Source organism: Cetorhinus maximus, chromosome 31 (assembly GCF_964194155.1).
Source record: "Cetorhinus maximus chromosome 31, sCetMax3.hap1.1, whole genome shotgun sequence".
NCBI lineage: Eukaryota > Metazoa > Chordata > Chondrichthyes > Lamniformes > Cetorhinidae > Cetorhinus > Cetorhinus maximus.
Genome location: NC_135909.1, coordinates 8,453,034 through 8,473,836, shown reverse-complemented (window position 1 = coordinate 8,473,836; position 20,803 = coordinate 8,453,034). Strand labels below are relative to the sequence as shown.

The 20,803-nt window shown below is 48.7% G+C and overlaps 1 protein-coding gene across 1 annotated transcript in view; it reads left to right on the top strand.

Annotated features, from left to right (window-relative positions):
• The first annotated feature begins 17,954 nt into the window (after positions 1 to 17,954).
• The window catches only part of LOC144670407 (pyruvate carboxylase, mitochondrial-like), a 1,036,891-nt gene continuing 1,034,042 nt past the window's right edge, over positions 17,955 to 20,803 (top strand). The window contains exon 1 of the mRNA XM_078532890.1: positions 17,955 to 19,122. The gene's annotated coding sequence lies outside the window, so the exon portion shown is untranslated. The remainder of the gene's footprint in view (positions 19,123 to 20,803) is intronic.

The following is a 20,803-nucleotide window of genomic DNA, read 5'->3' as shown; positions in this document are numbered from 1 at the left end:
ATTTGTAGATGACACCAAAATAGGTGGGAAAGTAAGTTGTAATGAAGAAATAAGAAATTTACAAATGGATATGGACAGGTTAGGTGAATGGGCCAAAATTTGGCAGATGGAGTTTAACGTGGGTAAGTGTGAGGTTATCCATTTTGGTCGGAAGAATAAAAAGGTGACTTATTATTTAAAGGGAGAGAAACTTCAGAATGCTTCAGTGCAGAGGGATCTGGGTGTCCACGTGCATGAATCGCTGAAAGCTAGTATACAGGTACAGCAGGTAATAAGGAAGGATAATGGAATTTTGGCATTTATTGCTAAAGGAATCGAGTGTTAAAATAGGGAGGTGTTGTTGCAACTGTACAAGGCATTGGTGAGGCCGCACCTGGAGTGCTGTGCACAGTTTTGGTCTCCTTACTTGAGAAAGGATGTAATTGCATTGGAGGCGGTTCAGAGGAGGTTCACTAGATTGATTCCAGAGATGCGGAGCTTGTCTTATGAGAAGAGATTGAGCAGTTTAGGCCTATACTCGCTAGAGTTTAGAAGGATGAGAGGAGATCTAATTGAGGTATATAAGATGCTAAAGGGGATAGACAAAGTAGATGTGGAGCGGATGTTTCCCCTTGTGGGGCATTCTAGAACGAGAGGCCATAGTTTTAGGCTGAGGGGTGATAGATTTAAATCAGGGTTGAGGAGGAATTACTTTTCTCAAAGGGTCGTGAATCTGTGGAATTCACTACCTCAGAGTGCAGTGGATGCCGGGACGCTGAATAAATTTAAGGAGGAGATAGACAGATTTTTAAATTAGTAATGGGTTGAAAGGTTATGGGGAGAGGGCGGGAAATTGGAATTGAGGCCGAAATGAGATCAGCCATGATCGTATTGAATGGCGGGGCAGGCTCGAGGGGCTGAATTGCCTACTCCTGCTCCTAGTTCTTATGTTAAATTGGGGGAGCAGCCCCATTTCCAGTCAAGACATAGTCATGCTCGGTGAACGATACCTTACAGCCAATGTCCCCAACTCCTCCATCCCCATCCCTGGGTGTGTCCTGGCCCACTGGCAGGCCAGACCCAGCAGAGGTGGAGGAACAGTGGTATACGGTCAGGAGGGAGTCCTCAACATTGACTCCGAACCCCACGAAGCCTCGTGGCGTCAGGTCAACCATGGGTAAGGAGACCTCCTGCTGGTTACCACCTACCGCTTCCCCAGACCCCTGCACCCCCCTCCCCGCCTCATCTGTATGAGTCAGTGCTCCTCCATGTTGAACACCATTTGCAAGAAGCACTGAGGGTGCCAAGGGCACCGAATGTACTGTGGTGATGACAGTAGCCAGGTTGTGGAGGATGCAGCAGACTACCTTGAATCGGGACATTAGCGACAGCGAGGATTACTCCAGAGTAATGGAGGCAGCAGAGCCGCTGTTTCAGCTTCCAGATCGCCTGCTTGACGAATGTTTCTCCAGGCCCCCATTGTACTCACCCCGGCAACGCGCGGCTGGGTTGCAGCCAGGAATGGAGTGGATTGTCCCTGTCGCCCTCTGGCTGAACAATTGGAGGACCGAACGCACCATGACTGCTGCCGGGATGGCGGGCGCTCACTGGCACCGTGTGCCGAGCGTGGACGCACAGCATCTGCAGACACAGCCAGTGGTAACCTCAGCGTTGAGATGCAGCCCCTGTAAAGGCCCGTGGGTGCACCCTGCGCCATTGGGAAGCCCTCGACCCTGGCAATGCCATGTGTACATTCTGCCTGCTTCTCTCTATTCAGAGAGAGCCCAGTGACATCTACTCTCTAACATAGAGAGGCTGTGTCACCTCTACGATGCAGCAGTGGACATCGAGCTGAGAGATATGAAAAATGTCACCTGTTCCATAGAAACATAGAAAATAGGAAACTTAGGAAATAGGAGCAGGAGTAGGCCATTCGGCCCTTCGAGCCTGCTCCGCCATTCATTATGATCATGGCTGATCATCCAACTCAATAGCCTGCTCCCGCTTTCTCCCCATACCCTTTGATCCCTTTCGCCCCAAGAGCTATATCTAACTCCTTCTTGAAAACATACAATGCTTTGGCCTCAACCACTTTCTGTGGTAGTGAATTCCACAGGCTCACCACTCTCTGGGTGAAGAAATTTCTCCTCATCTCAGTCCTAAATGGTCTACCCCTTATCCTCCAGACTGTGACCCCTGGTTCTGGACTCCCCCCACCGTCGGGAACATCCTTCCTGCATCCACCCTGTCCAGTCCTGTTAGAATTTTATAGGTTTCTAAGAGATCCCCCCCTCATTCTTCTGAACCCCAGCGAATATAATCCTAACCGACTCAATCTCTCCTCATATGTCAGTCCCGCCATCCCAGGAATCAGTCGGGTAAACCTTCGCTGCACTCCCTCTATAGCAAGAACATCCTTCCTCAGACGAGGAGACCAAAACTGCACACAATATTCCAGGTGTGGTCTCACCAAGGCCCTGTACAATTGCAGCAAGACATCCCTGTTCCTGTACTCGATTCCTCTGGCTATGAAGACCAACATACCATTTGCCTTCTTTACCGCCTGCTGCACCTGCATGCTTACCTCCAGCGACTGGTGTACGAGGACACCCAGGTCTCGTTGCACATTCCCCTCTCTCAATTTATAGCCATTCAGATGATAATCTGCCTTCCTGGTTTTGCTACCAAAGTGGATAACCTCACATTTATCCACATTATACTGCATCTGTCATGCGTCCACCACTGAAAGGCTCCAGATGTGACGAAATTTGAGGCTGTGGTCATCTTCGTAACCACCAGCGGTATTCTCCTCGCTCCGCTTGGAGGTAGCAAGTCTGGTTCTGGAAGGAGAGTTTCGTGAATAACATCCGCCAGACACTGCTGCTTCCAGCTGAGGGTATTGCGCTCAAGAAGACCGCTAGCCCCATCTTCCTCCTCCAGTGAGCAGCTTGTCCACCTCTGGCTACGTCCGCGCCACATCTCCATCTCGTGCTGCAGCCCAAGGGGCCTGGAGAGACAAAGGGTGTGCCCAGAGCCCCTGGGGGTCATGACCAAGGCTGCCTTCCCCCTCCGTATCCAGCACTGTTCCATGCAACAGGAACCATCTCCTCCAACCACCCACAGGCCCAAGCAGAGCCAGCGGGAAGTAACCAGCAATTAACCGGTGAGTGGTCATTAACCGGACAGTCCAAAGTGGCAAAAGAGCGCTGCCCACTGACTGGCATCACGCCCTGTCTACCTGGCATGTTTCTGCCGCGCACTCCCAGCTACTGAACCCCCCCCCCCGCAAAAATAGTGTCAGATGCAGCCCGCACCAGAAGTGTGTGCGCTCGGTGCTGAAGCCATTTTGGACGCCACATGGCGCCCATAAGGTGGAAGATACGGCGCCCGAGGCGCCAAAGCTGAACTTTGCGACCCCTGGTGTTGGCATGTGGAACTCCAGCTGCCTGAAGCCTACTGCACTGGCACCACCTGGTGGAACCTCCTGGGAACTGCCTGTGGCTCATTCACCTGTAAAAGTCCAGCTCGAGGGGTAGAATTTTATATCTGCACCCACCCCCATGCCAGCGGGTTTGTAGGGGGTGGGGTGACTGGGAAATCTGTCGGACAGCCTTCAGACAGGTTCCTGCCCTCCCCGGCCTCTCCGCAATTTTACGCTGGGACTGGCGAGACCCCGCACCCCCCCCCCCCCCCCCCCACCAACCCTTGCCCCAGTTGAGGCCCTTAAGTGGCACCTTATTGACCACCTCAGGGCTGTTTCCCTCACGGCCTCAGTTTTCAGGCTGGCGGGAGGAGTTAAGCGGCAAGGCGGGAGCAGGAAAATGAATCCCGTTCGGGAATTGGGCAGGAAGGAGTCGCGGGAGGGTGGTGGGTGGTGGGAGCCAACGTTTAACATTGGGCACCCACCCCCCCAACCTGAGAACGTCTGACCCCCTGAGGGAGCTTTCCCCCCACCACCTGCACCGACCTCTCAACTGACACCCCAACCACCCTCTGTCCACCTCCTCGGACCTCACTTACCCCCCCGGCCCTGAGAACACCAAAACACACCCGTCTCTGGACCTCCCGGGACTCAGGCCATGTGTTGTCTAGGGGCAGATGGCGGCCGAATGGGAATGTCACTGCACTGGTAATCCAGAGGCCCAGGCTAATGTTCTGGGAACAAGGGTTCAAATCCCACCACACCAGCTGGTGGAGTTTGAAGTCAAGTAATAACCTGGACCCGAAAAGCTGGTCTCAGTAATTGATGACCATAAAGCCATTGTCGTAAAAACCCATCTGGTTCACTAACGTCCTTTAGGGAAGGAAAATCTGCCACCCTGACCTGGCCTGGCCTAATTGTGACTCCAGACCCCACAACGATGCGGTTGACACTTAACTGCCCCCTGCCAATGGTGCGGCAAGCCACGCAGTTCAACCAACCTTGCCGGTGATCCCACGAGCGAATGAGAAAAGAAAGGCTGCGTTGCAGTCCCAGTCCTGGCCACTGCGGGCTTCTGGCGCTGCAGGGACCAGAGAGCGGCCGGCGAATCAGATCGGCCATCAGCTCTCTGAGGCGGGGCTTCCTCCCGACTCCAGGCCAATTGTTGCGGGGGGGCTGTGGGCCGGGCAATCTCGGCAGTGATATGTTCTCCGCCGGCTCCTCAGCGAGAGGGGAAACCCCACCATGCTCAAAAAAGTCCTGGCCTAAGGTTTAGAAGCACCACCTTGCCTGAAAACTGGGAACGTTGGTCCAGTGTTCCTCATCCTCTATGTTTTTTTTCCCCCTTCTTACCTCTGGCGCACCCGACGCGCTCTCCCATGGGGAACTGCCAGTGTTTCTACCAGCCACTTCGCTCTCTGTGCCCCACTGATCGCAGCACAAGGCGGGGAATGTGCAGGCTCACCCCTGCCCTCGGAGGAAGAGGAGGCTGATGATACCCTCAGCCCCTGGCAAGTGCCAGCTGAGGGACTGGCACCATGCACACTTCGGAGGCTAGGCTGGAGGAGGGCTCTCCACCTGGCGAATCACTGGGCACAAGCGGGCAGGAGTTATTTTAAAAGATTATTATTCATTTGTGGGATGTGGGCATCGCTGGCTCGGTCAGCATTTATTGCCCATCCCCAGTTGCTGTCATTCTTATTCAGAGGGCATTTTTTTTTTAAAGAGTCAACCACATCGCTGTGGGGTCTGGAGTCACATGTAGGCCAGACCGGGTAAGGACAGCAGATTTCCTTCCCTAAATAACATTAGTGAACCAGATGGGTTTTTACGACAATCGATGATAATTTCATGGTCACCACTACTGAGATTTGCTTTATTTTACAATATTAATTGAATTTAAATTCCACCAGCCATTTGAACCTGTGCCCCCAGACAATTAGCACGGGTCTCTGGGTTACTAGTCCAGCAACATTACCACTACACCACCATCTCCCCAAGCTCTACATCCCTCACCTCCCGAGCAGCAGGGGGAACACGTGGTCAGACCCATAGGGTGAGTAAAGGAGCCCCCTGGTGGGATCGAGTGAGTGGTTTGATCAATTTGTTTGGATTTGTTATTGGTTTTTGGATTTGTAGTGAAATGAGGGCCATGAAGCTGGTCTGAAGGAAGGCGTTTGATGGTGACCATGAAAGGGAGCAATGAGACTGTTGGTGTATTGGGGATGGGAGGGACAGTTACGAGGAGGGCCTCTTGGTGGAGCTGCTGCCTGCGAGTGCTGGCAGCAAGAGAGCTCTGCTGGTTCATACTCCTCCTGATCGTCCTCTTCTCCCTACCCTTCCCACAGCTGCATTTCTCACTGCCCATTGCAGTAAGTAATGATGATGAGCCCGTGGAGCATGCAGGAGACACCCACTAACCTGGATACATGTTCGGGACTGGACTACAAATTCCCAGACGGTCCAGTCAGTAGAAGTGTTGCTGCAGCATACTGATTGCTTGTTTGATGATGTTCATGGAAAAGTGTGCCCGCTGGGACAGTGCGCCTGCTAGGACAGTGCGCCCTCTGGGACAGTGCGCCCGCTGGGACAGTGCACCCGCTGGGACAGTGCACCTCCTGGGACAGTGCGCCTCCTGGGACAGTGCGCCTTCTGGGACAGTGCACCTTCTGGGACAGTGTGCCCACCTGGACAATGCACTCTCTGGGACAGTGTACCTTCTGGAAGAATGCGCCCTTTTGGACAGAGCACTCTCTGGGAAAGCGCGCCCCCTGGGACAGCGCACCCGCCGGGACAGTACGCCCTCTGGGACAGAGCGTCCCCTGGGACAGCGTGCCCTCTGGGACAGCACGCCCGCTGGGACAGTGTGCTCTCTGGGAGAGTGTGCCCCGGGGGCAGTGCACCCTCTGGGAGAGTGTGCCCTCTGGGAGAGTGCACCCTGTGGGAGAATGTGCACACTGGGACAGTGCACTTTCTGGGACACTGCAATCTCTTGGGCAGTGGACCTTCTGGGACAATGTGCCCTCTTGCACAGGCGCCCACTGGGACAGTGCGCTCCCTGGGACAGTGAGCCCCATGAGGCAGTGCGTCCTCTGGGACAGTGCGCCACCTGGGACAGTGCACCCTTTTGGAAAGTGCACCCCCTGGGACAGTGCCACCTCTGGGACAGTCGACCATCTGGGACAGTGTGCTCCCTGCGACTGTGGCGCCCTCTGGGACAGAGCATCTTCCTGTCAATTCAGGCCACAGTGTAAAATTCGCAGGGATTTCTTCTTATCCAGCCATGATTGCTATCATATCACAATGAACCATTTAGCTCTGGAACAAATGTTTCTGGCCTTATTTCTAGTTTTCTCACTTCTGTTAAGAGTTGCTCACAATTAAAAGCTAAATCATTTGAACAAGGAAGGGCCAGGGTCAGTGTTTTCCAATGGACGAAATATTTTGTGAGTCAGACCATAAAGTAACAATTTGACCAGGATCAATGACTGACTGTAAATCTTTCGTCCATAGGAACAGAATCACAGAATTTTTACAGTGCAGAAGGAGGCCATTCGGCCCAGTGAGTCTGCACTGGATCTCTGAAATAGCATTCCACCTAATTCCACTCCCCTGCCTTATCCCCGTAACCCCGCACATTCTCTCTCTTCGGGTAGCAATCCAATTCCCTCTTGAATGTCTTGATTGAACCTGCCTCCATCACCCTCTCAGGAAGTTCTTTCCGGACTCCCTCCACCCACTGGGTGAAAAAAATTTTCCTCACATGGCTTCTACCCCTTTTGCCCATCATTTTGAATCTGTGCCCTTTAGTTCTTGATGTTCTCTTGAGAGGGAACAGTTTCTCACTATTTACCCTGTCCATACCCCTCAGGATCTTGAATACCTCAATCAAGTCTCCTCTCAGCCTTCTTTTCTCCAAGGAAAAGAGTCCCAACCTCTCCAATCTATCCTCATAGCTACAGTTCTTCATCCCTGGAATCATTCTTGTGAATCTAGTCTGTACTCTCTCCAGTGCCTTCACATCCTTCCTCAAGTATGGCGCCCAGAACTGGACACAGTGCTCCAGATGAGGCCTAATTGGCGTCTTATAGAAATTCAACATGACCTCTTTACCCTTATACTCAATGACCCTGTAATTAAAGCCTATGATACTATATGCTTTATTAACTGCTCTTCAACATGCCCTGCCATGTTCAATGACCTATGTACGTATGCACAGAGGTCTTTCTGTTCCTGCACCTCCTTTAGAGTTTCTCCCTTTATTTTATACTGTCTCAGCAGATTGTTCCTGCCAAAGTGAATCACCTCACACTTTTCTGCATTGAACTTCATCTGCCACTTGTCTGCCCATTCCCCCAACATGTCTATGTCCTTTAGAAGTTCAAAACTACCCCCATCACAGTCGACCAAGATATCTCTTTGGTTGCTTATTACACCATTGCGCAGTCTGATGAAAGAGCCACTTTGAGCACTACAGTTTGAGGCTGACAGTTTGCTTGATAACAGATCAAACCCTGCACCTGCAGATTTGGAAATATAAAACAAGTCGAAAAGTATAAAACACTGGTTCGGCCTCAACTGGAGTATTGCGTCCACTTCCGGGCATCACATTTTAGGAAGGATATGAAGGCATTAGACAGAGTGCAGAAAAAATTCACGAGAATGGTTCCAGGGGTGAGAAAGTTCAGTTACGTAGATAGATTGGAGAAGTTGGGACTGTTGAGGGGAGATTTGATAGAAGTGTTCAAAACCATGAGGGATGTGGACAGAGCAGATAGGGAGAAACTGTTCCCATTGGTAGAAGGATCCAGAATGAGGGGGCACAGCTTTAAGATAATTGGCTAAAGAAGCAATGGAGACGTGAGGAGAAACTTTCTCACGCAGCGAGTGGTTAGGATCTGGATTGCGCTGCCTGAGAGTGTGTCGGGGGCAGATTCAATCGAGAGGGGATTGGCGTGTTATCTGAAAAGGAAGAATGTTCAGGGTTACGAGGGGAAGGATGGGGGAATGACACTAGGTGCATTGCTCATTCGGAGAGCTGGCGCAGAATTGACGGGCCAAATGGCCTCCTTCTGTGCTGTAACCATTCTGTGATTCTCCGTGTGACTCTGTCAGCAGTCTCCACAGGGCGCGTTCCCTGGGTCACACCCTCAGAGGCAACGTCAGACAGCAGTAGGGCATATTTCCAGGTCTATGCAACTCGCTCTCATAAATAGAGGCACGGTTTCCTGTGTCCGAGGGACTTGCGCAAGTATGACCCATTGCCCACAATTATAGTGTTTGTTTCAATGTCCTTCCCAGGCAACTTAATTAACAACTGAGGCAATAATCTGGGATAAGCTTAATTGACAATTGGAAAAGTGCAGGCCAATAGCTGAAAGTCAGCGCATATTTGTTCAAGGCAAATTATTTTTGATTGACCTGATTGAGTTCTTTGAAAAAGTAATGGAGAGGGTAGATGTAGAAACATGCTCTGGGAGGCTTCTTAGTCAAACAAAATGAACTTGATTTACACAAGAGATTCTGTGGCTGTTTGTATCCAGCCAGCACCCCCATATGTCCGTTTTTACCTAGGGAACACCCTCCCCCCCACTAGAATTTGTTCCCCTACGCTAGCCACACTTTGATTGAACAAATCACGTGACCCCCTTGCTCAGTTGAACTGATCTTAAAGTGACAGTCATCACAGTAGTGTGGCTGATGTTCTGTTAATGGACTTTCAAAGGACATGAGCCAGATCAGTCATAAGGATAGTTTGCGTAGTTATAGTTTTGTTAGGGGCCATTAACACTCAAGGAAGAAATCCAAGCACCCAGCAATTAACTGCCGGAGCGCTCAAGATTTCATGTTTTCTGCCAAAAACAAACTTTATGGGATACATAAAAAGAAATTAAACAAAGCAAGTACCATTAAATTAACACTGTAGCTTCTAAAGACTTATGCCATAAACTCAGCTCTGCTTTTTACTTCCCCGCACCTTCCTCCACCCCCGACCCCCACTACCCCCCCTACACCAAGAGTTCCTTCATCTTACAAAATCGTGAAGCTTCCTTCTCTTTTCCTGCGACCAACTCAAAGGATATGTCACAGCCCTCTCCAGAATTCACTCTGATTTCTCTTCAGTGTTCCGCTCTCCTCCAAGTCACAAGATTTTATGGGGGTCCTTCCATTAGCTTTTGGTTAAACGACCCCCCAGTTTCATTACCGACCTCACGCCTCTGGATTCCATAGCACAAACACTGGCCTCCCTGCAGCTCCCGCGCAGTGACTTAAAACACCAGGAAACACTCTTGGTTTCCAATAGCCCACTGCTTTGGTTTCAAACTGTAACCAGGCGGATTACTTCCAGGACTCCAGCTGCAACGAGCTTAACTGCCTTTCACTGACAGGATCGCTGTAGATTTCTTTCTTTAGCTTCCAGATAAACAAATCTTCCTTACAAAACAGCACCTCATCTTCCGACTAGGCACTTTACAGCCTTCGGGACTGAATATTGAGTTCAACAATTTTAGATCATGAACTCTCTCCTCCATCCCCACCCCCTTTCCGTTTCTTCCCCCTCCTTTTTGTTTTTTCCAATAACTTATATAGATTTTTTCTTTTCCCACCTATTTCCACTAATTTTAAATGTATTTCCACCCATTGTTTATTTCTACCTTTTAGTATTCCCCCACCCCCACTAGAGCTATCTGTACCTTATCTGTCTTGTCTTCTACTCTTAATTAGCACATTCTTTTAGATAATATCACCACCTTCAACACCTCTTTGTTCTTTTGTCCGTGACAGCTTTTGGTTATCTCCACCTATCACTGGCTGCTTGTCCCAACAAACCGCACCGCGCACCCCCCAGCTTATATTTCACCCCTTTCCTAATTTTACTTAGTTCTGTTGAAGGGTCATGAGGACTCGAAATGTCAACTGTGCTCTTCTCCGCCGATGCTGCCAGACCTGCTGAGTTTTTCCAGGTATTTCTGTTTCTGTTTTTGTTATGGATTTCCAACATCCGAAGTTTTTTGTTTTTAAACAAATCTTCCAGTCCTTTTCTTCCCCTTACCAATTTTGTCTAAAGGGAAAACTGGATTCCCAATCACAACCTGCATCATGGACAATATATCTAGCATTTGTTCGACTTCAGGTGCAGGTCTGGCTTTATCTCTCAGCCCCCAAAGAGCTACAAGCTACCTTAAGAGCCAAAGCTGACACAGTCTTGGGGGCTTTTCCAAACATTCTTGCCCGCTGCCCTCTACCCTAAATGAATTCGCAGAGATAACTCAAAACAATGATTCTCAGTAAGCTCCACCCATCCCCATGGCCCATGTGACACACCGAACCAGTTCCCAGGTGGAAGTGCAAATTAGCTCCCTTTTAATTCGAAAAGCCTTCCTTAATTCTGGGAAACCACATGAAGTAACTTATACAACTTATACCTTAGACTGGAATAGCTGCAGACGTCATGTCCCCAGTTCTTTAAGTTCAGTTAGCCCACCTGCCTTTTTTTGACTCTCGCCCTTTTACTCTGACTTTATCCAGTCAACACAGGTTACCTTTTGAATTGTAATTATCTTCAGACTGCGTGGTTTGTCTGGATGTTTACCAGAGGGTTTTTTTCCCCCTCACTGAGCTTACATTGAGAATTCAATTTCTAAAACTCAAAAGCTGCATCTCTAGAACATGCACCGTGACATTACCCAACAGCACCAGCTCCCCAGAGAGCAAGCTCACTAGTGAGATCTGTTGCAAGGGACTCAGATGAGGCCTTTGACGGGGCTGCATCCAGGAGAATGCTGGTGAGGGTGCTCACCGAGATGTTCGATGCAATAGCAGGTCTGCACGAGAACCTGTTGGCATGGAGGATTCTGGCTTCATTTTGGCCCAGGGCTCCGTGTGGAGCCTGGAGTGCATCCTTCCCAGTGTTTGTTGGCCATTGTTCTCAGCTAGAGCACAGGCCAGTCAATGTCTCAGATCGGCCCTCATTATGGGCGCGCTGTCCTCACATGGTCGGCTGCCGGTGGGGAGTTAGGAGCCATCAGTATAGAGGGGTACCCGGCGTCTCCAAGCAGGGTTTGTCACAGGGCCTAGAATTGTGTTAGGGTTGAAGGCATCATGGCTGCGGCCAGGATAATGGGCGTTTTCCAACATGATGTCCTGTGCCTGGTCGCACACCGACTGTGTGTTCACAGAGTTATAGCCCTTGTGGTTCCTGGTCCTCTGTTTATGAAAGCCAAGATCCCATCTGCTTTGCTAACCGCCCTCTCAAAATGTCCAGTCAGCTTCAAAGATCCATGCACGTGAAACTCCAGGCCCTTGAAGAAGGGTCATACTCTGTTCCTCTCTCCACAGATGCTGTCAGACCTGCTGAGTTTTTCCAGATTTTCTGTTTTTGTTTCAGTATTTTGCTTTTAAACCCCAGGTCCCACTGTATCCACACTCTTTAGGACTGGGCCATTAAGTGTACTCCCTCTTCCTATCGCTTCTGCCGAAATGCATCACCCCACAATTCTCTGTGTTAATTTCCACTTGTCTTCCCATTCGGCTAGCCTATCGATGTCCTGTTGCGCACGATTTGTATCATCACCACTGTCTGCCACTGTTCCAAGTTTGGTATCATCAACAAATTTTGAAACTTCACTCTGAATTCCATTATCCAAGTAATTTATATACAGCACAAAAAAAGGGAAAAAGCAGTGCTCCTAGCACTGACCCTTGGGGAACTGCATTACCTACCATCCTCTTGACTGAAAAACAACCATTTACAAACCACTCACTGTTTCCTGTGCTTAAGCCATTTAGTTTTATCCAAGCTGACACAGACCCTCCTATCCCATGAGCTTCGATTTTGTTAACCAGCCTTTTATGTGGTACTTCATCAAACACTTCCTTAAAATCCAAATGGACAACATTCCCTTCATCAACCTTCTCTGTCACTTCATCAAATAGTTCAATTCGATTAGTCATCCATGATCTGTCTTTTGCAAACCCATGTTGGCTATCCTAAATTCAAACCTTGCCGAGTAGCTGTTACACGGAATTTTACGCCAGCGGGATTTTACGGTCCTGCCGAAGTCAATGGAGCTTGGAACGGCTCACCGCATTTTACGGCCCTGTCCCCACTGTGTCAGGGCCATTCCCTGATTATTGTTTCTAATATCTTACCCATCCACTGAGGTTAAACTGACTGGCCTGAAGTTACTAGGACTGTCCGTACACCCTTTCTTGAATAAGGGTGTCACATTTGCCACTCTCCAATCCTCTGATACCTCCTCTGTATTTGGAGAAGATTATATTCTTATATTAAGCCCTTCCACTATCTCCGCCCCACTTCCCTTAGCTGGATGCAGGCACTAGGACTAGGTGACCTATCCACTCGTAAGCATAGCCGACTTTTCATTATACCCTACCTATCAATTTTCATCCCATTCGTTACCTCCATCAGTTTCTTCCGATACTTTGTCAGCTTCCTGTTCTTTGGTAAATACCGATACAAGGTACTCCTTAATAATGCTAGCCTTGTCCTGCGCCTCTAAGCATATATCACACTACTTATCCTGAATAGAACCAAATTGTCTTCTATGTCTCCTTCAATGTAGTAAAATATCTCAAGGCACATCATGAGCATATTAAATTGAGTGCCTCTACAAGAGGTCGGCCAGTGTTATTATGACAATTGTCTCCATGGGAGTTCAGTCTGTGTTGTTATGATGAGTGCTGCCATGGGAGTCCATCAGTGTTATGGTGAGTGTTGCCACGGGAGGTCCGTCAGTGCTATTATGGTGAGTGCCGCCACGGAGGTCAGTCAGTGTTATTATAGGGAGTGTTGCCACAAGAGGTCAGTCAGTGTTATAATGGTGAGTGTCTCCAAGGGAGGTTGGTCAGTGTTGTTATGGTCAGTGTTGCCATGGGAGGTCAGTGAGTAATAATAGTGAGTGTCATCATTGAAGGTTGGTCAGTGTTATTATGGTGAGTGTCACCATGGTTTGGGGAGGGTGTTGGTCAGTGTCGTATTGGTGAGTGTCACCAATGGAGGTCTGTCAGTGTTGTTATGGTGAGTGTCGTCACAGGGGCTTGTTCAGTGTTGTCATGACACAGTTCCTGCCTGATGCTATTATAAATCTTTAAAGAAATACTTTTAAAGACTACATTTTAAAAAAATAACTAAAACTGGAACTTAAGAGCTACCAGACGGGTTTGTGGATTAAACCATGTTATCTCTCAAGAGGACAAAGGGGACAAAGATACCTTTTCTGATATTTACTCACTGTGGGTTCAGCCAGGAGATAAATGAAACTCAATTAACATCTTCATGGTAAAAATGCAAACTTGCCTTCTTAAATCTAAAGGCTTTGGCTGTCTAAAAAGAAGCACAGGCGTGAGAAGACTTCAGATTGTTAATTAAATTACCACAATCCTTTATTTGGGAGCAAGACTCAACACTGGTTCTTGGCTCCCTGTTAAAGATGTAGCAGAAAATCCAAACCGTTTTTGAGACACCTTCAGAGATGCAGACACAATCCTATTAGAGAAAGAGAGAGGGTGTCCAGTGGGCAAAGCCATGAACTTCTGCAGCCAGTTAAGTAGCAAAGTAACTACCTGCAATATCTTAAAAGAGAAACTAAGCATCTTTCTTTCCTCTAACCTGTTCCTTGTTCAAGCCTACTAGTGATAATTACTTCTGGGCAGATGAACTCTAGGAACCATCACAACTAATAAAATATCTTGACATTTTCATGCCCTTCAGTTCAGCTAAAGTAACAACTCAACTTCAGTTCAGCTAAAGTAACAACTCAACTACAAAAGACCAGGGCCTGCACCGAAATAGAGACTGAGTTAAATTCCTTTTTTATAATGACTGTGCCTGTTTCAGCTAAACAAATTAAGTGACAGCCATTCGCTGACTCATTCCTCAGGGCAATGTTTGGACCAATCAGGGTCAAGCTGCATGGCTGAAATTTCAAACAATGCTTGGCAGTTACCCGTCAGTCACCATCACTGGCGCATCCTCCATGGCAATGCCTCTACCAATCAGAGTCCACTTGCAGCATCCTCTTCTCATACAGTATAAATTGTTGTTTTCCCCTTTAACGGTATTCTTATGCAGTGTCAATGTCTCTTTTTTCAGCAGTACTCAAGTTCTATACTCCCAAATTACTATTTATAATTACTGCTTTACCTTCTAATGTATCAAGTTTTTGTGTGCGTGATAGTGTGGGTGAGTCATGTGAGCGTGACATCATATTTTTGTTAATCTTCAGGGCAAATGTGTGAGAAATAAACTAACCTTCTTCATTTATAAAATACTAAAGCTTGCTGCTAGGTTACTTAAATTGGCTCATTCACGCCAAGGGTAAGAAAATACAGCAATGTGCACCAATATTCATTACAAGCCTACCGACTCCCACAGTGACCTTGACTACAGCTCCTCACATCCCGCTTCCTGTAAGGACTCCATCCCATTCTCTCAGTTCCTTCGCCTTCATCGCATCTGTTCTGATGATGCCACTTTCAAAAACAGTTCCTCTGACATGTCTTCCTTCTTCCTTAGCTGAGGTTTTCCACCCACGGTGGTTGACAGGGCCCTCAACCGTGTCCGGCCCGTCTCCCGAGCATCCGCCCTCACACCTTCCTCTCCCTCCCAGAACCATGATAGGGTCCCCCTTGTCTTCACTTATCACCCCACCAGCCTCTGCATTCAAAGGATCATCCTCCGCCATTTCCGCCAACTCCAGCATGATGCCACCACCAAACACACCTTCCCTTCACCCCACCCCCGGTGGCATTCTGCAGGGATCATTCCTTCCGGGACGCCCTGGTCCACTCCTCCATCACCCCCTACACCTCAACCCCCTCCCACGGCACCTTCCCATGCAACCGCAGAAGGTGCAACACCTGCCCCTTTACTTCCTCCCTCCTCACCGTCCAAGGGCCTAAACACTCCTTTCAAGTGAAGCAGCATTTCACTTGCACTTCCCTCAATTTAGTCTACTGCATTCGCTGCTCCCAATGCGGTTTCCTCTACATTGGGGAGACCAAACGCAGACTGGGTGACCGCATTGCAGAACACCTTCGCTCTGTCCGCAAGCTTGACCCAGACCTCCCTGTCGCTTGCCATTTCAACAAACCACCCTGCTCTCATGCCCACATATCCATCCTTGGCTTGCTGCAATGTTCCAGTGAAGCTCAACGCAAACTGGAGGAACAGCACCTCATCTTCCAACTAGGCACTTTACAGCCTTCTGGACTGAATATTGAGTTCAACAACTTTAGATCATGAACTCTCTCCTCCATCCCCACCCCCTTTCCGATACCCCCTTTTCCAATAACTTATATATATTTTTCTTTTCCCACCTATTTCCATTATTTTTAAATGTATTTCCATCCATTGTTTTATCTCTACCTTTTAGCCTATTTCGATCCCTTCCCCCCATCCCACCGCCACTAGGGCTATCTGTACCTTGCTCGTCCTGCTTTCTACCCTTAATGTCACCATTAGCACATATCTTTGCCAATATTACCACCATCAACACCTCTTTGTCCTTTTGTCTATGACATCTTTTGGCAATCTCCATTTATCATTGGCCCTCTATCCAGCTCTACCTGTCCCCGCCGCCTTAAACCAGCTTATATTTCACCTCTTTTCTACTTTTCCTTAGTTCTGTTGCAGAGTCATTCGGACTCAAAACGTTACCTGTCTTCCTCTCCGCAGATGCTGTCAGACCTGCTGAGGTTTTCCAGGTATTTTTGTTTTTGTTTTGGATTTCCAGCATCCGCAGTTTTTTGCTTTTATCTAAGAAAATACACAAATCCACGTACAAATATATTTGATCACGAGAAATAAAAAGTCTATGACAATTGGGGGCTGTCATCCAGGATCAATCCAATGCAAATGAATCAAATCTGAACTTCAAAGGCTTTGGGAGTAGAAGGGAAAAGTAACATAAAGCTATACTAAAGCTAAAATTATTGAAGGAAAACAAGCAATTGCAGCAATAAGCTTTATGAGTACGAACGATAGAAAGTAAAATGACCACCTTCAATGCAAACACATTTCTGCAAGAGGAGGACTTAACTTGGCAAGAATTAATGTCCCTAAATGTAGAACAGCAAAAAGATGTAGCTAAGCAGGTAGAACTTAAAGTATCCAATCAAACAAGAACATATGAGGTTCTAAAGTTGCTGGCTGAGCATTTGGAACTTACTCTGGAGTTGGAACAGGTGGAAGAAGCAGCAGCTGAACCAGTTTTCTCTCAACAAAAATTTGCCTGGAGGAATGGAGGTTGGAGTTTCAAGAGAAAGAGAGAGAAAGTGAAGCTCAAGGGATAGAGAGAGAGAGAGAAACGGGAAAGGCAAGCCCAAGAGAAAGAGAGAGCTTTCCAACTGCAAAAGCTTGAGATGCAGATAGAAGCACAGAAAAATCGAGACATGAGACAGTTTACAGCAGTGAGGGAGAACATACATTTATCTCGTGGCAATTTAAGCTAAACCACATTCGTCGCAGCCACAAGGAAAGGTCAAGTGCAGCCGACACAGACTTAAACACAAAACCCTCAAAGGATCAGGTTAGAAACTTAAATCTTTCCAGTAAAAAGCCCACAAAAGATGAGGTGCAGAAGGTGAATCTGTGCATCTCACAGGGTCTAAACCCAATACATCCCACACCATTATCCTAGAAATCCAAATCCTCAGTGACCTAGAACCTAAGTTTGTCAAGCCCCTGGATTGCAGATATGGCCACGAAATGGTTAAGTGCTTTGCAGAACTTACCCCCACCCCACCCCAACCCACCCCACCCCCGCAAGCAGTCAGTTCAAGCTGCATGCTAAAGATCTTGACACAGAAAACAGCCTGACGAAATTTGACACTGCTTTAACAGTTTGCTTGAACTGGAACTGTTTTTAATTCCTAATTGCACTGAGCCACCTATTCCTAATGAAGTCACCAATCTTGAAATTTTGTTTATTGAAATTAATAAACAGTTGCCTGATAAAACACAACTGGGGGAATTTTAAGAACTATGGAGTGTAACAGGAAACTGTTATTTCATGAGATAACTTGAGTGTCTGAAAGTCAGTGTATGGAGAGTGAATGATTGCGTTTTACCTTTTGCTTCATGAGAAAACCATGTAAAAGAAAATAAATGGGATTACATTCTTTTTCTGCAGAACTGAAATGCCTGACTATATTATGAATCTTTAAGGGCATATCTGAAGACATATACCTCTGAAGGGGTCCATCTATGTTATTATAGTGAGTGCCGCCACAGTGTGGGGTTCAGTCAGTGTTGCTATGGTGAGTGTCACCATGGGAGGCCAGTCAGTGTTATTATGGTGAGTGTCGCCAGGGGAGGTCATTCAACGTTATTATGGTGAGTATCGCCAGGGGGAGGTTGGTCAGTGTTATTATGGTGAGTGTCACCATGGGAGGTCAGTCAGTGTTATGGTGAGTGTCGCCAGGGGAGGTTGGTCAGTGTTATTATGGTGAGTGTCACCATGGGAGGTCAGTCAGTGTTATGATGGTGAGTGGTGCCAGGGGAGGTTGGTTAGCATTTTTTTTTGAAAAATATACTTTATTCATAAAATATCTGAAAGAACATTATAAAACATTTCTAAATGGCCATCACAAAAAGTACAATCAGATTCAACTTTTACACATGGATCACGAGGTGCTTCAATAGAATCAATGAATATTACAATCATTTCAAAATGGTCGTGACAGACAGTCAGACAGTGCAATGGTATTGGAGTTATCAACATACACCATGCTGTACCCCGAGGTGCTTCAATACAATTATAATACAATTAGTATTTGATGCATACATTCATTGTGAGCCCTACAGCTCGAGGGGTCTATACTTTTCCCAGCCCCTCGGTGCCCTATGGCAGAAAGGTCTTAGACAGCGACCATTCCCCATTGCGCCTTTGCGGTGGCTGCCCCAAGCTTTAGTGCGTCCCTCAGCACGTAGCCCTGGACCTTGGAATGTGCCAGTCTGCAACACTCGGTCGGGGACAACTCTTTGCGCTGGAAGATCAACAAGTTTCGGGCAGACCAAAGAGCATCTTTTACCAAGTTGATGATCCTCCAGCTGCAGTTGATGTTTGTCTCGGTGTGTGTTGTCAGTGCTATTAGTATGGTGAGTGGCGCCAGGGGAGGTTGGTCAGCGTTATCCTGGTGAGTGTTGCCATGGGAGGTTGGTCAGTGTTGTTAGTATGGTGACTGTCGCCAGGGGAGGTTGGTCAGTGTTGTTAGTATGGTGAGTGTCACCAGGGGAGGTTGGTCAGTGTTGTTAGTATGGTGAGTGTCACCAGGGGAGGTTGGTCAGTGTTGTTAGTATGGTGAGTGTCGCCAGGGGAGGTTGGCTCGTGCTGGTATGGTGACTGTACAAATCGGAGGTTTGCAGGTGTTATTATTATGTGTCGTCATGGGAGGTCAGTCAGTGCTGCTGTCCACGGTCGCGAGCCCTTTAAATCTCCGCCAATGAATGGGACATGTCAGGTGGGTCGTGCCGGCTGTACCGCCCTCTCTCCTGATTGACAGCATTCTTAACCAATGAATGCACAGCGGGCGTAGTACGTCCCGCCTCCTCTCCTATTGACAGCCGTCTCCGCCAATGGCCTGCAGCGGTGTCCACGAGCGGCCAATACTGTAATGTTGAGGGGGCGGGTCGGCGCGCACGAGGAGAGGGACGGCTCAGGTCGGAGCGAGCGGCGGCTTCAGTGTCGGCGGCTGAGGTAAGCTGGGAGGGCCCAGGCCCAGTGTAGCTCGGGGCTCCGGGAAACCCCGGCCCGAGGGGGGGGCTCTTCAAACTGGAGCGGGAGTGTGTGCTGGAGGCTGGGGCGAAATTGAGAATCAGGGAAAGGGGGAGGGACAGGGGGCGGCGCCGCACCCAACACCAGCCCGGTCCCGGGATCCACTCACTCCCCTGGCACCGCCAAGAAAGTTCCCCTGGAGTTAGGGGCACTGTCAATGGCCAGTTCTCCCCTGGTGCAGCCGGAGGAGTCCTGGTGCAAACCTGATCTGGTCCTGATGCAATTGTTATAAAAGCAAAATACTGCGGATGCTGGAAATCTGAAATAAAAACAGCTTTCCCAGTCTTTTCTGATGCAACCCTGATCTGGTCCTGATGCAGCCCTGATCTGGTCCTGATGCAGCCCTGATCTGGTCCTGATGCAGCCCTGATCTGGTCCTGATGCAGCCCTGATGTGGTCCTGATGCAGTCCTGATGTGGTCCTGATGCAGTCCTGATCTGGTCCTGATGCAACCCTGATCTGGTCCTGATGCAACCCTGATCTGGTCCTGATGCAACCCTGATCTGGTCCTGATGCAACCCTGATCTGGACCTGATGCAGTCCTGATCTGGTCCTAATGCAGTCCTGATGCAGCCCTGATCTGGTCCTGATGCAACCCTGATCTGGTCCTGATCTGGTCCTGATGCAGCCCTGATCTGGTCCTGATGCAACCCTGATCTGGTCCTGATGCAACCCTGATCTGGACCTGATGCAGTCCTGATCTGGTCCTAATGCAGTCCTGATGCAGCCCTGATCTGGTCCTGATGCAACCCTGATCTGGTCCTGATGCAGCCCTGATCTGGTCCTGATGCAACCCTGATCTGGTCCTGATGCAGCCCTGATCTGGTCCTGATGCAGTCCTGATCTGGTCCTGATGCAGCCCTGATCTGGTTCTGATGCAGCCCTGATCTGGTCCTGATGCAGTCCTGATCTGGTCCTGATGCAGTCCTGATCTGGTCCTGATGCAGTCCTGATCTGGTCCTGATGCAGTCCTGATCTGGTCCTGATGCAACCCTGATCTGGTCCTGATGCAACCCTGATTTGGTCTTGGCGCGATCCTGACCCGGCCCCGGGCGCAACTCTGACCTGGCCCCGGGCGCGAACCTGATCTGATTCGGCCCGGGCGTGACCCTGATCTGGTCTTCTACAATCCTGGTGCAGACCTGGACCGGTCCGGGTGTAGGTGCAGACTCAGTCTGGTGCTGGTGCAGGCTCAGTCTGGTTCTGGTGCAGTTCTGGTGTTGGTGTGGACCCAGTCGGGTCTTGATGCAGTCTAGGTCTAGTGCTGATGTAGTTCTGATCTTGTGTTAGTGCAGATCTGGTCTGAATCCTGCTGCAGTCCTAGTCTGCTTCTGCTCCTGGTTCAGCCTAATCCTGGTACAGATGTAATTTGGTCTTGGTCTTAGTCCTGCTACTGTCCAGGTGAAGATTTGATGGTTCCTTTCTGGTCGACTAACAGTTGATCATTCAGTTTAAGTGTCGTGTGAGGGGGCAGCAAAGGTTCCAAATTAAAGTACCACCTTTCCCAACTACCTTCGTGTTTTCAGGCTGCATGCGTGACATCTAATATTGGAAGACCTGTAATTTTCTCCAGTTAAACTGAAACCAGTGTCTTCAGCCCTCA